Genomic DNA, 23,827 nt, shown 5'->3' on the forward strand with positions numbered 1-23,827 from the left:
TGTGTTTTTCCACTGTGCCTGGCACCTCTTAGGAGCTCAGTAAATAATGGTGCAGTGAATTGATCAACGTGTAGGGTATGGATGTGAGAGCTGGACCATAAGGAAGGCTTTGATCTGAAGAACTGATGTTTTAGAATTATAGTGCTGGACACGACTGAGCAACTGAACAACAATTAAATAAAAAGGAACTAAGGTAGAAGCCATGAACAATACAAGCCACAGACCATTCCTGGAATAGGACAGAGACCTCGCATGGAAATGCTGCATTTTAGAGGGAGAAGGAGCTGATCCACCATGTATCCGCCCCACTCATTTCCCTGCAATGGAGGCCCTGTAGCATGATCCATGGATCCATGGATCCTTCCTTGCTGTAATAAAGAACCCCTTCCTGTTTTACCACAGCAGTGTGTATGTCTTCAGCAATTATTTTATTTTGCCTGAAGCATACTACCGTGGAAAGAGTAGGCACGGATTTTAGAGTCAGAGAGATCTGGGTTCCAATCCCAGCTATGCCGGAGTCAAGCTGTGTGACCTTAGGCATGTTACCTAACCTATCTGGACCTCACATTGCCTCCTGACGAAACATCATTTCATCTGAGATAGACATCAGTTCAACCTAGAGGGTAATTATACATTCTGCATCCTGATAATGCCTAATCCTAAGAAAACAGAAATGAACTCAAGTCATGTGTTGCTCACCAGACAGTTTCACTGAGAGATCCTTCAAACAAAAACTTCACAGAATTATGCATTATAATCATCGCCATCATTATACAGCTCCTATGCTTATTTCAACCTGGGTAGTAAAAGTAATGAAAAAGGGGAGTTGTGAGGACAGCTATTATTTCCTTCAAGGACACAACTTGAATAAATACTATTTTCTCCTCCAACGGTTTTATTCAGAGAGCACAAGAATGGAATTTGCGACAAATGAAAAAACTGAACATACACTTCTAACTGAATAAAGCTTTTATTGGGCAATTTAGAAATATATATGCTTTTGTACTCAGAAGCTCTAGATTCTAACCTGTTAGTAAAGGTAAGTGAATGAGGAAATGTGTGAGTCGGGGGCTGTAATGAACCATGGCTCCGGATGAAATCAGCAGAGTCTGATCTCAATGCAGCAGTGGGGATCAGGGTGGGAATTGTCCAGCCCAGGCGCCCGGGTTCCAGATGCCATAGGAACCTGGGTCCCTGTGCCCGAAGTCCTCTCCAGGCCATGCTGGGTACCTGCCTGACTCCTTCTCCAGCCCGAGATCGGAGATGTGTGCAGGTGGCACCCGTATCCACCTTGTTTACTGCTTAGTGGAAAAGAGGCCCTCAGAAAAGATCTCTGGTGTCCCTCAGACACCTTAGAACATATTTCCTTTATTCATCTTTAATAGACAGTTGCTGCTATTCAGTAGTTCCGTCGTGTCTGACTGCGACCCCACAGACTGCAGCATACCAGGTCTCCCTGTCCTTCACTCTCTCCCGGAGTTTGCTCAAACTCATGCCCATTGAGTTGGTGATGCTATTTACATGGCACTTGTTATGTCCATGTTACTCATTGTTTTAAGTTAACAATTTTTTTCTAACTATCAGTAAGTAAAAGTTGCTCAGTTGTGTCCGACTGTTTGCAACCCCTTGGACTGTTGACTGCCAGGCTCTGCTGTCTGTGGAATTCTCCAGACAAGAATACTGGAGGGGGTAGCCATTCCCTTCTCCAGAGGATCTTCCCGACTCAGGGCTCAAACCCGGATCTCCTGTACTGCAGGCAGATTCTTTACCGTTTGAGCCACCAGGGAAGACTTTCCTTAGGCTGGAGTAAAACTGTCTTCTTACACTTGTGTCCACTGGCCAGCATTCAGCTCTCTGGAATTGCTGTGAATCACTCCATTTTCTCTTCCCTGTAAAAATAATCATGATTATGTCATCCATGAAGATGTCACATCTTTATCTGCTTTTATAAATGGCCCACAACTCAATTTTTCCCCCCTCAAATGGAGATGAGGCTCCCTTTCATCATTCTGATTAACTGAGACTTTGTTAGGAGCAGAAGAAGGTGCATCCAGAAATGTGGGTTTTTTTTTTTAAAGCATATTTAAGGCTAATTTTCAAAATGGTTGGAAAATAGCTACATTCAGGATGCCAGCCGGAGGACACAGCTGCCTCCAGGAGGGCCATGGGTTTGATGCATGGATTTGACAGTCACCATCTGTGCTTTCTGCAGGGGCAGCCACACCACGCCAGGACGTGCAAGGCAGAAATGCAATCAAGTGCTTTAAAATAAAGCAGCGGTGGGCTCCCTGAATTTGATTAAATCCCAACTTCCCACCACGGTGTGTTCCACCTGCCTCTAGCCTTCCCGTTATGAGGCATGAAAGCTGGAGGCCGAATCCGAAACTCGTCCTCTAAAAAATTAAACATTTTTCAGATGAGCTGATTCTGAAAAGCTATTTACATGATGGTCTTCCTCTTTTATGAAAATAAAAACAATAGAAACTCAGAATTTGGCCATTTCTATACAAAGTAGAAAAGCAATCATTTGAGGAAGAGATAACAAGTTAACAGCAAGAGAGGCAGAACACACACACACACATAAAATAAGTAGAAGGAAAATAAAACCTTAACAGGAATGAAGATGAAACTGGAGGAAGCAGAAAGGGAGGACAGACCTTGCTCAACACTGAGCAAGGGATACAAAAGATAAAAATGAAAACTCCTAGCAAAATACAGTTGAAATGTAAAAAAAAGAATTTTTAAGAAAAGATTAGAAGAGGAGATCCAGCAAATGCATAGCTAGTGTCTCTGAGAAAAAAGCAAAACAATGAAACAAACAAACCATATATATATATATATATATATATATATACACACACACACACACACACACACACACACACACACACATACATGTATACACACACACACACACACACACACACAGAGTAAAACCTTCCCTGGTGGCTCAGATTATTTAAAAAATCTGTCTGCAGTGTGGGAGACTTGATGTGGATCCCTGGGTTGGGAAGATCCCCTGGAGAGGGCATGGCAACTCACTCCAGTATTCTTGCCTGGGGAATCCCCGCGGACAGTGCAGCCTGGGCTACAGTTTATGGAGTCACAAAAGAGTCAGACATGACTGAACTAACACACTTCACACACATACAATAAAAGCTACCCATTCTCCTGAGCATTTTGTATCTATAAGCTCAAAGATACTTGAATCTATAACTGAAAGGGCCATCCGGTGAATGAGAATCCAGAATTGGGGTGTATCTTGGTAAAGCCACCGTCATCTAGAGATAAACACCCGTGTGGGCAGTCAGGAAAGCCTCCCCTCTCTCCCCAGACCTTCAGCAGCAGAGCCTGGGAACGGCAGAGAAGATGGTGAGTAGGAAGTGCCAGGAATCTGCTTCCTCTCTAGACAGCGACGGCACTGGCAGAAGCTGTCTGATGCAACTATTTTGGAAACTGGAGTCTATTTGAAGGCGTGCAGCTTCCAGGGGAGGCTTGGGAGATAAGTCACAGTTAATTTCGGTCAACGCTGGCTCTCAGTGCAGTGGTGGCTACCCATGCCCTGCCCTGAGCCCCCTGGCCGGAAGCTGTGCCCATGTTCCTGGAGCAGTTTGCGCGTGATTTGCAGGATATACAGGGTGGACAGCCAGGACCTTGTCCTCCAAATGCCAAAGCTCTGTGTTCTGGTGGCTGACTGTGGAGCTGTGGGCACGGAGGAGCCAGATGCTATTGCTGCAACCCCTGCTGGCTGAAGTGGCTTTTAGGGTATCTCAGAGTGCCTTGAAATTTTTTTTCCCTTCATTCTCCCCTTCGCCTTTTGGGAGACAGGTATTTGAGGATTGTTGTTTAGTTGCTAAGTCGTGTCCCACTCTCTGTTACCCCATGGACGGCAGCACACCAGGCCTCCCTGTCCTTCACCATCTCCTGGAGTTTGCTCAGGCTCATGTCCATCGTGTTGGTGATGCCATCCAACCATCTCATCCTTTGTTGTCCCCTTCTCCTCCTGCCCTCAATTTTTCCCAGCATCAGGGTCTTTTCCAATGAGTCAACTGTACGAATAAGGTGATCAAAGTATTAGAGCTTCAGCTTCAGCATCAGTGAATATTCAGGGTTAATTACCTTTAGGATTGACTGGTTTGATCTTCTTGCAATGTAGCAAGTAAAAAAGTTGTTTATCCCACCCTCTCTCCCAGAACACTATCCACTGTAGGAAAGAAAGAACAGGGAAAACTACCAGGGCCCCAGCAACGAACTCAGAGCTCTGCATGGTAAAAGTAATAAAAACTGAACACACAATTCAATAGATAGAACAACCAGACCTGAAGATAAGTAAAGAAATAGAGGACTAGAACCATAACCTAACTAGATCTAACAGAAACCATACAGAATCATATACCCACAACAGAATACACATTCTTCTCAAGTTCACATGGGACATTTTCTAAGACAAACCTTATGTTAGGCCACAAATCAAGTCTTAATACATTTTAAAACATATATATCATACAAAGAATCTTTGTTGACTAGGACAGGATAAAACTGGAAATCAGTAACAGCAGGAAATCTGGGAAATTCACAGATTTGTAGAAATTCAATGACAAACTCTTAATCAACGAGCCAAAGAGAAAATCAGAAAGAAAATTAGAAATTATAAGTATTTGTCCCTTAAAGATACAAATTTAAATGAAAACACAACATACCAAAACTTAGGGGATTGCATGAAAGCAGTGCTATGAGGAAAATTTATGGCTGTAAATGCTGCATCAAAAAAAGAAAAAAGAACGCAAATCAACAATCTGCCTTCACAATTTAAGGATCTTGAAAAAGAAGAAAAACCAAGAGCTAGCAGAAGGAAGGAAATAAGAAACAGTAGGGTGGAGATTGACAGGATAGAGAAAACAATAAAGACAATGAAGGCAAGAGTTGTGTTTTTCTTGAAAAATTAACAAAATCAAAACGATTAACTGAGAAAGAAGACGCAACCTATGGAAATCAGAAATGAAAGTGGGTGAATTACTACCAACTCTACAGAAATAGAAAAGATTATGAGAGACCACTATGAACAGTGGGTGAATTACTACCAACTCTACAGAAATAAAAAAGATTATGAGAGACCACTATGAACAACTATATGCCCTTGTGTGCCCACACATTAACACAGATACAGGGAACACATTCTTAGAAACACAAAACCTACCAAGAGTGAACCACGAAGAAATGGAGAATCTGAATAGACCTATAATTAGTAAGAACATTGAACCAGGAACCAAAAACTCCTTGACAAAAAAAATCCTTGGACCAGATGGCTCCATGGGTGAATTCTACCAAACACTGAAAGAACTTACATAAATTCTTCTCGAAAGTGAAAGTGTTAGTTGCTCAGTCATGTCCGACTCTTTGCAATCCCATGGACTGTAGCCAGCCAGGCTCCTCTGTCCATGGGATTCTCCAGGCCGGAATACTGGAGTGGGTAGCCATTCCCTTCTCCAGGGGATCTTCCCGACCCAGGGATTGAACCCGGGTGCCCTGTGGTTCTTGCACTGGCAGGCAGATTCTTTCCCATCTGAGCCACCAGCGAAGCCCAAATTCTTCTCAGACTTTTCCCAAAAACTGAAGAGGAGGGAACATTTCCTAACCAGCAGGAAGGCAACTCAGTTGGAAAAGAAGCGGGGAAATGATCTCTGTCCAAAAATGACATGAATGTCAGTGCCCACTGATGGCAAGGGAATAAACAAAATGTGGTAGATACACAGTGGGAATTTATTTAGCCTTAGAAAGGAATGAAATTCTGATACATACTGCAACATGGATAAACCTTGAAGACATTATGCGAAGTGAAATAAGCCAGACACAAAAGGATAAATATTGTATGACTCTATTTATATGAAATACCTAGAACAGTCAAATACACAGAGACAGAGAGTAGAGCAGTGATGACCTGGGGCTTGGGGGTGGTGAGGTGGGAGTTGCTAGTCAAGGAGGACAGGGTTCCAGTTTGGAGGTGGAAAGTGGTGAAGATTGCATACAATGTCAATTCATTTAATGCCACCGAACTGGGTACTTAAAAATGGGCAAAATTGTAACTTTTGTGTTATGTATATTTTATCACAATTAAAAAAAAACCTGGAAGACAGTGGAGTTACATCTATCACATATTCAAGGGAGGAAAGTGTACAGAAGGATCGCACGTCTGACTCAGTGGCACCTCAGATACACAGAGCCAGTGTTTGTCTCCACCGTTTCGTGATTCCCCACGACTCCTTACATCCTGGTCATGACTATTCAACAAGGGGTTCTTTTCTTTTCTTTTCTTTTTTGAAGATGGTAAATTGAAAGGAATACATTTCTGATTAGGAAGGCTCCACTCTCTCCTTCTTTATAAGACAGGCATTAAAATTTAAAAGCCAGAACACGGAATAAGCGCTAATGAAAATGTCAGCAAGTGAGAGTTTGGGTTTTAAAATGCTGCTAATCTACCAAGAAATACAGGCTGAGGGGGAAGAGTCCGGCGGCTCTGCTTTCTGCCTTTGAAACATTCTCCAAATGTCACGTAAAAAAATCACTTATGATTCAGTCTGATCGGTGATGACTTGAATCATTAAGAAAAAAAAAAATCAAATCTGGAAAAGTCCAGTAGAAGAGCAAGGTCTCTGAAGCCAGGGTGGGTGGTTTTCTCCAGCCAGAGCCGCCTGAGCGGGAGCCTTCACGCGGCACTAGTTTCTCTGGTGAGACAGATCTGGTTTCAATCTGTGTTTCTTCAATTTTTATCAGTGTTGGCCTAGATTTCCAAAGCTGAGCTAAAATGGAAATAGTCTTTTCTCCCTTTAACCCATCTGTCTCCTTTTATTTACATAATATAATATTTTTTCCCTGAATAATTCTAAGCTTTTTTTTTTTTTGAGATTTGAACAAAATCTGTACTTTAGTTAATAATACTGGATCACATTTCCTGTTTTTTTTTTTTTTAAACAATATAGTATTTCTTCATATTCTCCGAATTGGATTAGAAGTTTCAAGCCTCATTCAATTTTTTTTTAATCACTAAGATAATAAACTTTCTAGATTTTTAGCAGTAATACTAGATGCCAAAATACATGGAACAATATAAAAATTTTGAGTGAATATAAATTAGAGATCTAGGATTCTATTCACATTAAGTCAAACAAGTGGAATCAAAATGTCATAAATTTTTCCAGTTCAGTTCAGTCGCTCAGTCATGTCCAACTCTTTGTGACCCCATGGACCACAGCATGCCAGGCCTCCCTGTCCATCACCAACTCCCAGAGTTTACCCAAACTCATGTCCATTGAGTTGGTGATGCCATCCAATTATCTCATCCTATGTTGTCCCCTTCTCCTCCTGCCTTCAGTCTTTTCCAGCATCAGGGTCTTTTCCAATGAGTCAGCTCTTCGCATCAGGTGGCCAAAGTATTGGAGTTTCAGCTTCAACATCAGTCCTTCCAATGAACACTCAGGACTGATCTCCTTAAGGATGGACTGGTTGGATCTCCTTGCAGTCCAAGGGACTCTCAAGAGTCTTCTCCAACACCACAGTTCAAAAGCATCAACTGTTCAGCACTCAGCTTTAAAATTCATCAGTTTTCTAAAATATTTATATTATCGTAAAGGACTTCCCTGTAGCTTAAACAGTAAAGAATCTGCCTGCAATGCAGGAGACTAGGGTTTAATCCCTGGGTTCAGAAGATCCTCTGGAGAAAGAGATGGCAAGCCACTCAGTATTCTTGCCTGGAGAACCCCATGGACAGAGGAGCCTGGCGGGCTACAGTCTGTGGGGTTGCAAAGAGTCAGACATGACTGAGTGACTAACACACAAACATACTATTTACATATATGTATATATGTGTATATATATATATACGGTAAAGCATCTGCCTGCAATACAGGAGACCCGGGTTTGATCCCTAGGTTAGGCAGATCCCCTGGAGGATGGCACGGCAACCCATTCCAGCATACTGGCCTGGAGAACCCCATGGACAGAGGAGCCTGGTGGGCTATAGTCCATGGGGTCGCAAAGAGTCAGACACGACTGAGTGACTAACACACACACACAAATGAACACAAAAGCTTTTCTACTATGTCTGGTAAATGCTTAATTCTAATTTGTTTTTAAAGCAAAATGGAAATAAAATAAATGGAAACTTTATCATGACAAAGGGACTTTTAACATCTTCTCTTGGGACTTAGACTCAACAGGGCCTCAGGACTGGTCCACGCTTGATGAATATCAGGAGGGGAGGCCCTAGGCAACAAGGCCATTTCTCTGAGGCGCCATCTCTTCTGACTCATTTCTTGAGTGACCAGCGACTCCTCCAGAAAGAAAAGGATGAAGGAGGGTTTCTGAAAATTTACTCATGCAGGCCCCCTTGTTCTGGTGTGAGGAAACTGCACTGGATGATGACTTTGCTAAGTATTAGCGAAGGAAGGGTTTACAATTATTCAGGTTCTGTTGTTGCTGCTGCTGCCAACGGAGTGATTTATCAAGGTACAGCGTCTCATTGAAAGAACCGAAAAGCACATCACCACTAAGGGATGATTTCTAAAGAAGACTTAATTACTACTATCTGTGTTTTCAATGGGGGCTGAAAATACACGGAGACAAGCTAAAGTGGCATGTGACAAGTCCTCATTTAGTCTGTCAGCCCTGACAGCATATCGAGAAAGATGTAAACATTTTTTAAAAGACCAAGAGGTAGAAGCAGATTCTCTTGTCATTTCAAAATAATGGCCGAATTTGCTGGTGAGCCAAGGTTCTGCGGGCAGGTACCTGACAAGCAGACTTGGAGTGAACATTCCAAGAGGGCCAAGTGACAAGTCAGTGTGCGGAGACATATACTTGGTTGTGTTCTGACTAATCCACATCTGAATGGTTGTTTAATCCAGTCCCATGTTCCCAGGTCACCAAGGCCTTTTCACTTCCTTGTTGTTGTTCAGTTGCTCAGTCATCTCCAACTCTTTTTGACCCCATGAACTGCAGCACATCAGGCTTCCCTGTCCCTCACTTATCTCTGGGAGTTTGCTCAAACTCACAACCATTGAGTCCGTGATGCCATCCAACCATTTCATCCTCTGTCGTCTCCTTCTCCTCCTGCCTTCAGTCTTTCCCAGCATCATCTAATAAGTAGGCTCTTTGCATCAGGTGGCCAAAGTTTTGGAGCTTTACCTTCAGCATCAGTCTTTCCAATGAATATTCAGCATTGATTTCCTTTAGGATTGACTGGTTTGATCTCTCTGCTGTCCAAGGGACTCTCAAGAGTCTTCTCCAGCACCACAATTTAAAAGCATCAATTCCCACTTCCCATTTATTTTCCCTCATGAAAGTAGCAAGTTACCAAATCCTTGGGAGCTCTCCCCAACCATCTCCAAAGAGCAAGTGCTCCCAACCATTGTTAGACAGGCGCAACATAAATGCAGTGGCTTCAAGAAACACAAGAGACCTTTTGGACACAGAGGACAGGGGCTGAACAATGCTCAATGTTCACAATCTCTGCAATAACACAAACATGAGGTACAAAGAACAGAATGACTGGGGGATGGAGAATCGTTCAAGGGATTTTTTTTTTAAAAGTCAAGGAAAAACCATCACCTCCAGTTTTAACAATGGCCTGACTACCTTTCTGATTCCCATCAACAGTCGGCTTTGCTGCTGGACAGAAACCTTTTCTTTTATCCTTTGGCCTGAAGCACATTAAAACCCAGTTTTCCTTAAAAACAGGATTTGTGGTCACTACCCCCAAGTGCTGCCTGGACACTTCTGGGGCTAGTTCAGGAGTGTGCTCTGTAAACTGGACACAGATCACAGGGAAGCAGAAATATGATGTAAAGATGGTTGAAGAATTAGGATGAAGGGTTGAGGAACAGCTACTCTGAAGAACTGTCTAGCAGGGCCACAGCGAGTGCTCAGGGAAATTTAAAGTTATATTTATTTGCCTGTCAATGAAATAAAGATCAGGGAGGAGAAAAAAAGTCTCCCAGGACAAGGCAAGCTGTCACAAGGGTCATAAAGAAGAATTGTGTGTGTCAAGCCGCTGCCATAGAAAATACATCTTAAAAACATACACAAGCATTTGATTTTGGTGTCAGTTTTGCCAGAAATCAATGGAATGAACCGCTTTTCTCCTTTGATCCATGGTGAGGACGTGAGAACATTTTGCACGTGCAGCCCCTCATGGTCTCTGCACGTTTACTCTCTGTAGGCTCGTCCTCCTGTCCCACCCCTGCCCCCACCTTCCTCCCCCTACCTAGAGATCCTTACTGTGACCTGTTCAGTTCCTCAGGTCCCCTAAATTGGAGGGACCTGGCTCCACTTCCGGAATATCTAAGTTATAATAGCTTGGGTGGGGGCCTGAGTACATGCATTTAGTAGAAGGTTACATAGGAGATTCTGATGTAGAGAAGAGTGAGGATCACAGCACAGGCCACACAAAACCACTAGAGTCTCTGAAGAATCACATCCAGGTGCTCTTTCCATGATCACCCAAACCAAAGTCCTGATACACAATAATGGTGAACTCTAGTATGGCGATTACCATTGACTATGGCGCTTCCCATGAACAATATGAAAAGGCAAAATGATAGGATACTGAAAGAGGAACTCCCCAGGTTAGTAGGTGCCCAACACGCTACTGGAAATCAGTGGAGAAATAACTCCAGAAAGAATGAAGGGATGGAGCCAAAGCAAAAACAATACCCAGCTGTGGATGTGACTGGTAATAGAAGCAAGGTCCGATGCTGTAAAGAGCAATACTGCATAGGAACCTGGAATGTCATGTCCATGAATCAAGGCAAATTGGAAGCGGTCAAACAAGAGATGGCAAGAGTGAACGTCGACATTCTAGGAATCAGTGAACTAAAATGGACTGGAATGGGTGAATTTAACTCACATGACCATTATATCTACTACTGCAGGCAGGAATCCCTCAGAAGAAATGGAGTAGTCATCATGGTCAACAAAAGAGTCCAAATGCAGTACTTGGATGCAATCTCAAAAATGACAGAATGATCTCTGTTTGTCTCCAAGGCAAACCATTCAATATCACAGTTATCCAAGTCTATGCCCCAACCGGTAACACTGAAGAAGCTGAAGTTGAAAGGTTCTATGAAGACCTACAAGACCTTTTAGAACTAACACCCACAAAAGATGTCCTTTTCATTATGGGGGACTGGAATGAAAAAGTAGGAAGTCAAGAAACACCTGGAGTAACAGGCAAATTTGGCCTTGGAATGTGGAATGAAGCAGGGCAAGGACTAATAAAGACCAGTGCCAAGAAAATGCACTGGTCATAGCAAACACCCTCTTCCAACAACACAAGAGAAGACTCTACACATGGACATCACCAGATGGTCAACACTGAAATCAGATTGATTATATTCTTTGCAGCCAAAGATGGAGAAGCTCTACACAGTCAACAAAAACAAGACCAGGAGCTGACTGTGGCTCAGATCATGAACTCCTTATTACCAGATTCAGACTTACATTGAAGAAAGTAGGGAAAACTGCTAGACCATTCAGGTATGACCTAAATCAAATCTGTTATGATTATACAGTGGAAGTGAGAAATAGATTTAAGGGCCTAGATCTGATAGATAGAGTGCCCAATGAACTATGGAATGAGGTTCGTGACATTGTACAGGAGACAGGGATCAAGACCATCCCCATGGAAAAGAAATGCAAAAGAGCAAAATGGCTGTCTGGGGAGGCCTTACAAATAGCTGTGAAAAGAAGAGAGGTGAAAAGCAAAGGAGAAAAGGAAAGATATAAGCATCTGAATGCAGAGTTCCAAAGAATAGCAAGAAGAGATAAGAAAGCCTCCTTCAGCGATCAATGCAAAGAAATAGAGGAAAAGAACAGAACAGGAAAGACTAGAGATCTCTTCAAGAAAATTAGAGATACCAAGGGAATATTTCATGCAAAGATGGGCTTGATAAAGGACAGAAATGGTCTGGACCTAACAGAAGCAGAAGATATTAAGAAGAGGTGGCAAGAATACACAGAAGACCTATACAAAAAAGATCTTCATGACCCAGATAATCACAATGGTGTGATCACTCATCTAGAGCCAGACATCCTGGAATGTGAAGTCAAGTGGGCCTTAGAAAGCATCACTATGAACAAAGCTAGTGGAGGTGATGGAATTCCAGTTGAGCTATTTCAAATCCTGAAAGATGATGCTGTGAAAATGCTGCACTCAATATGCGAGCCAATTTGGAAAACTCAGCAGTGGCCACAGGACTGGAAAAGGTCAGTTTTCATTCTAATCCCAAAGAAAGGCAATGCCAAAGAATGCTCAAACTACTGCACAATTGCACTTATCTCACATGCTAGTAAAGTAATGCTCAAAATTCTCCAAGCCAGGCTTCAGCAATACGTGAACCGTGAACTTCCTGACGTTCAAGCTGGTTTTAGAAAAGGCAGAGGAACCAGAGATCAAATTGCCAACATCCGCTGGATCATGGAAAAAGCAAGAGAGTTCCATAAAAACATCTATTTCTGCTTTATTGACTATGCCAAAGCCTTTGACTGTGTGGATCACAATAAACTGTGGAAAATTTTGAAAGAGATGGGAATACCAGACCACCTGACCTGCCTCTTGAGAAATCTGTATGCAGGTCAGGAAGAAAGAGTTAGAACTAGACATGGAACAACAGACAAATAGGAAAAGGAGTACGTCAAGGCTGCATATTGTCACCCTGCTTATTTAACTTATATACAGAATACATCATGAGAAATGCTGGACTGGAAGAAACACAAGCTGGAATCGAGATTTCCTGGAGAAATATCAATCACCTCAGATATGCAGATGACACCACCCTTATGGCAGAAAATGAAGAGGAGCCTAAAAGCCTCTTGATGAAAGTGAAAGAGTAGAGTGAAAAAGTTGGCTTAAAGCTCAACATTCAGAAAATGAAGATCATGGCATCTGGTCCCATCACTTCATGGGAAATAGATGGGAAACAGTGGAAACAGTGGCAGACTTTATTTTTTTGGGCTCCAAAATCACTGCAGATGGTGACTGCAGCCATGAAATTAAAAGACACTTATTCCTTGGAAGAAAAGTTATGACCAACCTAGATAGCATATTCAAAAGCAGAGACATTACTTTGCCGACTAAGGTCTGTCTAGTCAAGGCTATGGTTTTTCCAGTGGTCATGTATGGATGTGAGAGTTGGACTGTGAAGGCTGAGCGCTGAAGAATTGATGCTTTTGAACTGTGGTGTTGGAGAAGACTCTTGAGAGTCCCTTGGACTGCAAGGAGATCCAACCAGTCCATTCTGAAGGAGATCAACCCTGGGATTTCTTTGGAAGGAAGGATGCTAAAGCTGAGGCTCCAGTACTTTGGCCACCTCATGGGAAGAGTTGATTCATTGGAAAAGACTCTGATGCTGGGAGGGATTGGGGGCAGGAGGAGAAGGGGATGACACAGGATGAGACGGCTGGATGGCATCACGGACTTGATGGACGTGAGTCTGAGTGAACTCTGGGAGATTGTGATGTACAGGGAGGCCTGGCATGCTGCGATTCATGGGGTCGCAAAGAGTCGGACACGACTGAGCGACTGAACTGAACTGAACTGATGGAGCTTCCCAGCTGGCGCTAGTGGTAAAGACTCTGCCTGCAGGAGAAGGAGACAGAGGTTTGATTCCCAGGTCAGGAAGATCCCCTAGAGAAGGAAATGGCAACCCACTCCAGTATCCTAGCCTGGGGAATCCCATGGACAGGGGAGCCTGTGGTTACAGTTCATGGGGTTGCATAGAGTCAAACACAACTGAGTATACACACACACACACACACACATTTACCATAGTATCCAGTGGCATCTGTTACATTTAAAAGTGAGAAGAGATGTTTCATGTGTTGAGAGTATGCAATGTGATTCATAGAAACTACTGTAACAGGAAAAAGTCCTACCATTTCCTCCCCACTCTGAATTCTGAGGGCAAATTGGAGCTTTTATGTCCTGTAAACAAACCACTTCTAATCAGGAACACTGATTCTTAGATAACGGGCTAATCTCAAGTGGTGAAGTGGTAACAATCCGCCTGCAATGCAGGAGACACAAGAGACTCAGGTTTGATCCCTGGGTCGGGAAGATCCCCTGGAGAAGGAAATAACAACCCACTCCAGGATTCTTGCCTGGATAATCCCATGGACAGAGGAGCCTGGTGGGCTACAGTTCACGGACTCAAAAAGAGTTGGATAGGACTGAAGCGACTGAGCATGCACACAAACCAGTGGTATCCCCAAACTCTAAAAGAGTTAAGGTTTAGAAAATAACAGCAAAGATTCTGATTAGCAATGCTAAAAAGAGAGGGCTGCAGGATTCTGGCAATGTTGCCTAAAGCTATGCAAGTTAATTAATATTTAACCTTTTCTCAGGGACCCCAAACTAAATGCAATCAACTCGTTGGCATTCTGAAAGTGATGTGGAAGTGGGTGGCAGAAATTTCATATCATCTCTTAGGATTAAAGTGCCCAGTTATTTCAGATCACCAACAACATAAAGGACACAGCTCTTTTACCAAGGAGATAAAATGTAACACATGGAAAAGAGGTGAGTCCTGAAAGGGTATTCTTTATGTTATTGATTATCTAAATTATCTGAACAGTTTAATCTTAAGAGATAATATGAAATTTCTGCCATCCACTTCCGCTTCATTTTCAGAATGTCAACAAGTCGTGGCTGTGATTGGTACATGGGGCTACCCCAGTGGCTCATCAGTAAAGAATGCGCCTGCCAATGTAGGAGACATGGGTTTGATCCCTGGGTTGGGAAGATCCCCTGGAGAAGGAAATGGCAACCCACTCCAGCATTCTTGCCTAGAAAATACCATGGGCAGAGGAGCCTGGTGGGCAACAGTCCAGGGGTCACAAACAGTTGGACGCGACTGAGCGCACATACGTGGGCATGCGCGCACACACACACACACACACACACACACATTACTGATATAGCTTTTGACCAGAGCCAGGCTTGATCCCAAGGTCAGGAAGATCCTCTGAAGTAGGAAGTGGCAACCCACTCCAGTCTTCTTGCCTGAAAAATTCCATGGACAGAAGAGCCTGGTAGGCTACAGTCCCTGGGGTCACAAAGAACTGGACATGTCTGAGTGATTGAGCATACAGCATACACATATCTCATAGCCCGTGTCTTAAATACATCTCTGCTGTTGTATAGACAGTCACGGATTTTATACTTTTCAAGGGTCCCTAAGTATCCCAGGCTGGAGAGGCTGAGTCCAGGAAAGGGCAGCTTTTATGTGATATTTTACAGAATTGAAATCGTGGACAAATAAAGATGGTCCCATGTTATTAATAGCAAATGATTCTCTGCAGGAAGGTGGTGGAAGTACAAATAGTTCCCTCAGGTTGTGTTCAGAGGAGGTTTCTAGTACAAAGCCTGAGCCTCTGATTCTTTATAATTTATTATGGTTTAATGGAGACAAATGATAAATTATATATGAGGCCATAGTCCAGAGACTTCCCCCTCATAGACCCAGGCCAAAATTGTTATTTTAGTCACATTCAAGAAACGAATTCTTTGTTCCTCATTTGTTTTCAGGTGTGGTCATTCAAAAAGCATCGAATAAACATGTTGAAATTCATTCCAATTATAAAATACCTACTACCCAATGGGAACCTATTATGTGCCATGCTTGGTATTTGCCATTTGAGTCTCTCCATTTAATTCTCCTTACAGTTTCGTCAGGGAGGTATTACAGTAAATTCATTTTTCTTTTTCTAAAATATTTATTTATTTGGCTGTGCTGGGTCTAGTTGCCTGACCAAAAATCAAACCCAGGCCCCATGCATTGGGATCTCAGAATCTTAGCCATTGGACCACCAGGGAAGTCCTATATCCCATAAAATGGATAATCGTTTCTACTTTACTATAAGCTCTTCCTATTTCTTATTAGACAGTGCTCTTCTGCACTGTTCACAACTGCCGTGATTTATTGTGAAGTTTGGATGGTCACCTATGGAATTCCTTCAAATGGGGGCCTGTCTATGCCTTCTTTATAGAGGGTTAGTCATCGCAGTCAAGTTGGGTGAAATCTGATTTTCACTGTCTTGCTCTCTCCTCTCACAAGCCCTGGCTAAGGGGCCAGTAATTCCCAGGCGTTTTTATATTATAAGCACAGCATTTACATTAACAGCTTTTCAGGGCACAAAATACAAGGTGGATCTGTCATTGTTATTTTCTAACGTATTCCAGGATATTGCCTTGCTAAATCATAGTCCCCAAAACCCACAGAGAAAAATAACACAAATCACCTATCTTTCCCACATAAGGTGCACAGGCCGAACTACACCATGACATAAACGTGCCTCTGCTAATTAACTAGAACTGGCCACATTCATTTCTCTAAAGTAAGAAGTGAAACCAAATAGTGTCATTTACTTTTTCTTTTTTTGCCCTGCTCCAGTTAAAATTTAAAAAGCCAGGATAAACTCAATTGAAGAACATTCCTTGCAATTCTTTTTTTTTTTTTTCCTAATTACTCAAATCAATGGGTATTAAAAAAAAAAGTCTCATATTCAGTTTGGTTGCTGGTTTTATACGATAGGGAGGCTAATTAAAACCGCTGCATACTCTGGCACATTCCAGGGCACAGCTTATGATTGTGAAAAGGTCACATACTTGAAAATAAAGTTTGGTATGCCTCCCACATTTAGCTAAATAATCACAGAGGGTGTAAAAATAATTTCTAGCCTTTTTTTCAGAGAAGCTTCTTTTCTTTTCCCTGTTTACTCATGACAACCCATCAACACCTCTCTCTTCCTTGGAGCGATCATATTTGTGGGGTCCCTCCAAAGGCCTCTGCAAAGTTCACAGGTCTGTGGAGGGCATCCTAAAACATGGATTCTGGGTTCAGTTTTGGTAAGAAACAAAACAAAACCTTGGAAGAATGATGTTTCAGAACTAGGATGCTTAGCTAAGATCCACAAGATACCCGGGGCATTGATCGTCTGGTAAACAGGACAAAGAGATACACTCTAAAGGATGCTCCCTGGTGAAGAAAAAACACATTTCCACCTCTCCTGGGAGGGTCTCTGAACACAGACACGGCTGTGTCCTCCACTGACCCTGACTGCATTCTGCAGCCCTCACCCTCTCTCGGAACCCAAGCTTCACCTGGTCTTTCCAAAACGAATTGTAACCTCAAGACAAGCCTGAATCTTTTCGTACTGACATCTTATTAAACCTTTTGTGTAAGCACATACTCCAGTTTCCCCCATGTCAAAAAATGTTCACTCTTTTGCTTTTCTAAACCTTCGCTGTGCATAGTTTCATACACTTATCGGTTTCCATATTTTAAAGTGTTGATGGAGGGACTTGCCTGATGGTCCAGTGGTTAACAATCCACCTTCCAATGCAGGGGAGTCAGGTTTGATTCCTGTTTGGGGAACTAAGATCCCACATGTGCATGCGTGCTTAGCCACGTTAGTCATGTCCGACTCCTTGTGACGCTATGGACCTCAGCCCACCAGGCTCCTCCATCCATATATATTTAAAACAAACAAACAAACATAGCTCAACCCTACATTTAATATGCCCCCAGACACTTTCTTCATGAAATAGGAGGTTCTGCTGAGCTTCAACGGAGACGGCGATGGCACCCCACTCCAGTACTCTTGCCTGGAAAATCCCATGGATGGAGGAGCCTGGTAGGCTGCAGTCCATGAGGTCGCTAAGAGTCGGACACGACTGAGCGACTTTGCTTTCACTTTTCACTTTCATGCATTGGAGAAGGAAATGGCAACCCACTCCAGTGTTCTTGCCTGGAGAATCCCAGGGACGGGGGAGCCGTCTATGGGGTCACACAGTCAGACATGACTGAAGCAACTTAGCAGTAGCAGCAGCAGCTGAGCTTCAAAGAAGTCGATACTGGCTGCATACAATGACATTAATTTGTCCATTCATTCATCCAACAGTTGTCTATGTAATACCTACTATTTTCTGGGACCTGACATAATGCTTAGGACACATCTAGGAATAGAATCAAAGATTCCTGCCTTTAGGGAACTTACCTTCCAGACAGAGAAACAGATAAAAAAAAATAATAATGTTTATGAGAAGAAAAAGAAAATTCTATCGTACTCTTGTTGTTTAATCACTAAGTCACATCCGATTCTTTGAGACCCCCATGGAATGTAGCCCACCAGGCTTCTCTGTCCATGGGATTCTCTAAGAAAAAATACTAGAATGGGTTGCCATGCCCTCCTCCAGGGGATCTTCCTGACCCAGGGATTGAACCTAGGTCTCTTATGTCTCCTGAATCGACAGGCTGGTTCTTTACCAGTAGCACCACCTGGGAAGCCAAGATCCCACATGCGAGGGGCAAGTAAGCCCTCATATCACAACTAGAGAAGTCTGTGTGCCATAAAGCAGCCAAAATAAATTAATAAAAGAAAAAAATAAAAGCGTTGGTGGATATTTTTGCCTAACTGTCTGATGCCTGGTAGGATGACGACTGCTGGTTACGTCGCATCACTTAAACCATGTCAGTCACAGATAAAGAAGAACCAAGTGAGTTCTCAGACCCCACACGGTGTTACTGACTTCTTAAATGTGGCTTTTCCTTCTATTGACCCTTTTCTAGTCTTACACAGGGATGTAAAGATAGGCCACTGTGATAAAAGTACAGCTGGAACAAGATACCAACACTAGTATACTTGATTAGAGGAAAGGAAATGGCTTGCCATCTACAATCTAAAGGAAATCTTGGTGACTGTTCCCTTTGACTATGAATATGATTTCAAGTAGGGCTTACTTTCTTTCATTAAAATATTTCATACACCTTCACAATGCTTTTTAGTGCCAATGTCTTATCCCTAGGAGGTCTACTTTGATTTATGTGATTTAACATCTCCAACTTGCAGTGACTTTAGCAAAAGGTGAGAGTCCACCCTTATCCACTTTCTGAGAAGATGGTAGACAGGACCATGCAAGGAGGCCACCCGACAGAGTGATGCTGAGCTCGAGGTGGCAGCTGATTAAAAACCTATGGCTGCCGGTTCTTAGCCCAGCTGCTCTTCAGTCTGCTGAAGCAGCAAGGGAGAAGCCCCAAAGACCAACCCACTTCCTTATCTAAAATGCCACATGGGATCGTGGTAACCACAGTGAGTAATAACAGCAACACTCAGGGCTGTTAAGTGAGGTCTCCTAACAAAGACGTAGAGTGCAGGGACAAACGTAGGTATAGGACTGAGTATCTACTATGAATGAATACTTTTAATTAAGATTATTAACTGATATTAAATATCAATTAACCGAATATTTAATAATAGTCACAGCCCCAGACTGAAAATATCACAGCAGAGAGGTTACACGATTTGCCAGGGCTGCACAACCAGCTGAGTTCTGAGCTAAGATGATATCCGTAACTTCTCGCATTAATTTTCCTCACCTTCTGATAAATTCAACTGCCATCCAGCTAAACCTATCAATAGTCTCTCAGGCTTGGATCTTAACTGCCCTATATGCCCTGCAGTGCATGGCTGAGGTTCCCACTGGTGAGACTGGGGAGACCCACATGCTGGAGCTGCCTGGAGAAGGCGTGAGGGGGAAGGACCCTGACTCCTCCCAAGGTTACTAATTTCTAATAAGACTGTTCAGTGTAATAGCCATCCTCTGACTATTCTAATCTAAGTAATTTAAAGCTGCTGCTGCTGCTGCTGCTGCTGCTGCTGCTAAGTCGCTTCAGTCGTGTCCGATTCTGTGCGACTCCATAGACAGCAGCCCACCAGGCTCCCCCATCCCTGGGATTCTCCAGGCAAGAATACTGGAGTGGGTTGCCATTTCCTTCTCCAATGCATGAAGGTGAAAAGTGAAAATGAAGTCGCTCAGTTGTGCCCGACTCTTAGCGACCCCATGGACTGCTGCAGCCTACCAGGCTCCTCCATCCATGGGATTTTCCAGGCGAGAGTACAGTTACTGCATGTTAAATGGGATTTATAAAGAAACCAATAAAGTAAATGTTTAAATAAACCACAAAAGCTGTGACCAGCTCCCATCCCACTGTTCAATAAACAAAAGAAATGAATTACTCTAATTTCTTTCAGTAAGAGAGTACTGCTGCTGCAAAGTGGACTCAGCCCTGACCAACTCTTTGTGATCCTATGGACCGTAGCCCACCAGCTTCCTCTGTCTGTGGGATTCTCCAGAAAAGAATACTGGAGGGGGTTGCCATGTGCTTCTTCAGGGGATCTTCCTAACCCAGGGATCAAATCCACATCTTTTAAGCCTCCTGCATTGGCAGGCAGGTCCTTTACCACCTGGGAAGCCCAGTAAGAGACTAGCCAAACAAAATTAAGATAGAAGCAGAGGTCTGTGTTGGTCCCCCAGGAGATGAGGGGGTCTGCGGTCTCAGAGAGACCCCCTTCCTACTTGCCAAGGAGAAGCTTACTCTACTGTCCAAAAGTTGCTAAGCTGGTCAATTCGTGGAGAATCAGAAAAACAAAACAAACAGCTTTTAATAGGTAAAATGATAATTATTTGTAGATGGCCCATTTATTTACCTAGAAAGCAATTACATGAAAAAATTACATATAGATGAAAATTTGACTTGATCACAAAGTCAAAATTGCTGTACAGAAATTGACAGCTTTTATACATAATCAACACTAGCTCCAAGGTATCAAGAAAGAAATGAATCCACTTGTTGTAACAACAAAAATGATGAAATACTTAGGAATAAACTTCATAAGAAGGGTACAATTTCTACATGAAAGAAACTGGAAATACTACCAAGGGACAGGAATGATTTGAATGTGGGAAAGGCTTATTGTGTTTAACTTCATAAAGGAGCACATTCAGAGTTAAACCATAAATTTAGGCTCAGTGGGTAAAGAATCCACCTGCGAATACAGGCGTCGTAGGAGATGCAGGTTGGATCCCTGGCTCAGGAAGATCCCCAAGGAGCCTGGCGAGCTATAGTCCACAGGGTTGCAAAGAGTTGGAACTAAGCACACAGCACAGTAAGATTAACAACAGGATTTTGGTTTCATACTAGACAAACTGATTCTGAAGTTCATTTGGAAAAAACAAACAAGAAAGAGTAGCTGGAAGAATGTTAAGAGGAGCCTTGGGACTTCCCTGGTGGTCCACTGATTAAGAATCCCCCTTGGGATGTAGGGGACTCAGATTCAATCCTTGGCAGGGACTAAGAGCCCACATGCCTCAGGGCAACTAAATCCACCCATCACAACTACTGAGCCTCCGCGCCACAACTAGAGAACACGCAGCCGCAATTAAGACCTGAGCAGCCTAAATAAACATTTTTTACAAAGAGGAGCCTAACTGCTATTTAGATTTTAAAACGTACTATAAAGCTGCAGCACTTGAAACAAGGTAGCACCAACGCAGGAACAGACAAGTAAGATCCATGCAAATAAATAAACTGCATAGAGGGATTTAGTACAAGATGAAGGTGAGATTTAAGTCAGTGGGGGAAGAGATGGAACACTCAGTTAACAAATTGTGGACACTTAGATCAAAGGCCAGGACAAGGGTAAAAGTTACTTCTCCACCTCTCACTGTCCACAAATACAGAGGTTAAAGGGAGAGATGCTTTCAAACTGAAAACCATGACGCAATAAAGAAATGGTAGACTTCTTTTTTAAGGAAAGAAAAGCCCAACTGTGATACAAAACTAGAAGCCACAAAGGAAAAGACTGGTATATTCGTATCCAAAAACTGTATTTAAAAAAACATAAAAAGTACCATTAGCAATTTCAAAGACAAACGAAAACGGAAAAAGTGGTTCCAACTTGCAATACATTAAAGGGGTTAATTTCCCTGTATGTACACACACAGAGTCGCATGTGCATGGCACTAGGTCATATCCGACTCTGCAATCCCATGGACTGCAGCCCACCAGGCTCCTCTGTCCACGGGATTCTCCAGGCAAGAATACTGGAGTGGGTTGTCATTTCCTCCTCCAAGGGATCTCCCCCACCCAGGGATTGAACTCGCGTCTCTTATGTCTTCTGCATTGACTGGGTGGGTTCTTTACCACTAGTGCCACCTGGAAAGCCCCACAGAGCCAAAACTAAATAGAAAAATGGGAACAGAGTTTAGACAATTGTTCACAGAAAAATGAATACAAATGGCTCTTGAAATATGCAAAGATGCTTACTCTCAGACTTAAGTCTATTTTTTTCAACCTATCTTTTTTGGTTTAGATGAAAAAATTTCTTAATATAACAGGTGGAAAGTGGCAGGAGGCTGGGGGGTCCTCTCATACATTGCTGGTGGGGGTATACAGTACAGGTTTTAAGGAGAAAAATCTGGCATTATCTAAAATGCGTGTCCCCACGGACCTGTGATTTCACTTCTGGTATCTGCTCAGTAGACTCTCACAGTGTGAAATGATGAATGTGGACCACTCTTCAGCATTCTTTACATAAAAATGTGGAAAACCACCTGGATGGCCATCGACAAAGTCAGAGTCCATCCATGTGGTGAACAAGGGCAAGGATCCTTCACACGCACTGTTGTGAACCGTTTGCCAAACTTTATTGTGCTAAGTGAACACAGGGACATGTGTAACCATGCACACACACACACACACACACACACACACACACACACACACACACACACACACACACAGAGGCATCCCTAAGTAAGGAGAGAACAGCCTTGGCTTGGATGCAAGCTGGAGCTGCAGGACAGGATGAGGAGGGGGACACATTTTCACTGTGAATTCTTCATACCTTTTGAATTTTGTACCAAGCACATCTATTACCTACTAAAAATCAATAATGTATCTTTTTGCCTTCTCAGAATTCTGGGTTATTGACTTGTAGCTGGAAAAAGGCTAAGTCTGGGAGAATGAGCTTGTTAAGGGAAAGAAAGCAAGAACGCATACATGTGTACCTTTTCTCACCATTCACCAAGCATTGGTTTTCACTATTTTAACTAAATGAGTGAAGTATTGAGCTTGTTTCCATAAGGAAGAGGGCTTCATGGGGAAAAAGGTAACACAAATTTACTTTCCAAGGGGCCATCCTTCTCAGACTTGCCTGTGGTTCTCTTAATGTCTGTCAGAAGTATTGCAAGTTCATTGGCAAGAAGAGAGAGAAAATAGAGAAAAGAAAAATTACGTTTTTGATTCTAAACTGTCAAGGGTGATGAAACTTAGTCAGTAGTCCTAGCTGAGCAGCCCCAAAGCATCTGCTTTTACCTTTGACTTCAACTTTTTCAAATTAAAAACACTGTCAAAATTTCTTGTATGTACTGCCATCTCAATTTCTACTTTATGAATTTTCTAAGAATTTCACTGCATTTAAAACTTCTTATAATAAAGAGGTCACACATTTTAAAACAAGCATATGAACAAGGAATATACTGTAACTGCATTATGTAAACCATAAACACCCAGGCAGCTCCATTAAACCCAATGGTGTTTTATCCTTTATTTATTTTTTAAATATAAATTTGTTTTAATTGGAGGTTAATTACTTTACAATATTGTATTGGTTTTATCGTTTATAAATACAGTAACTGCATTGCTGTGAAATACTTGAAGTGCTAAGAAACCCAATTATTTCTACCACCCTTTTTGTCTTTTTTGTTACCTAGCTGGTTCCCTGTGTTTCGGTTTTACAGCTGCTCTTTCACTAGACTGACCCATAAAAGTACTTAATAATCCAACTACTATGTGTTAGGAGGCTGGAGTTTGTGACCATTGAGAAAAGCCTCATGTGATCCAAGTTCCAAGCCCGGCTGTGTTTTTGATTTATGCCCCCCACCCACTGCTGCCCCCTCCATGGGAGCAGAATGACCATTAAGCATTATTTTGGT

At 42.6% G+C, this 23,827-nt stretch overlaps 1 long non-coding RNA gene across 1 annotated transcript in view; it reads right to left on the reverse strand.

The window, feature by feature from the left end:
- Positions 1–954: 954 nt before the first annotated feature.
- Positions 955–23,827, reverse strand: part of LOC105604473 (uncharacterized) — a 246,354-nt gene continuing 223,481 nt past the window's right edge. Inside the window, exon 5 of the long non-coding RNA XR_003586675.3 lies at positions 955–1,889. This is a non-coding gene — a long non-coding RNA (uncharacterized LOC105604473). The remainder of the gene's footprint in view (positions 1,890–23,827) is intronic.

Source organism: Ovis aries, chromosome 23, assembly GCF_016772045.2.
Source record: "Ovis aries strain OAR_USU_Benz2616 breed Rambouillet chromosome 23, ARS-UI_Ramb_v3.0, whole genome shotgun sequence".
Lineage (NCBI taxonomy): Eukaryota > Metazoa > Chordata > Mammalia > Artiodactyla > Bovidae > Ovis > Ovis aries.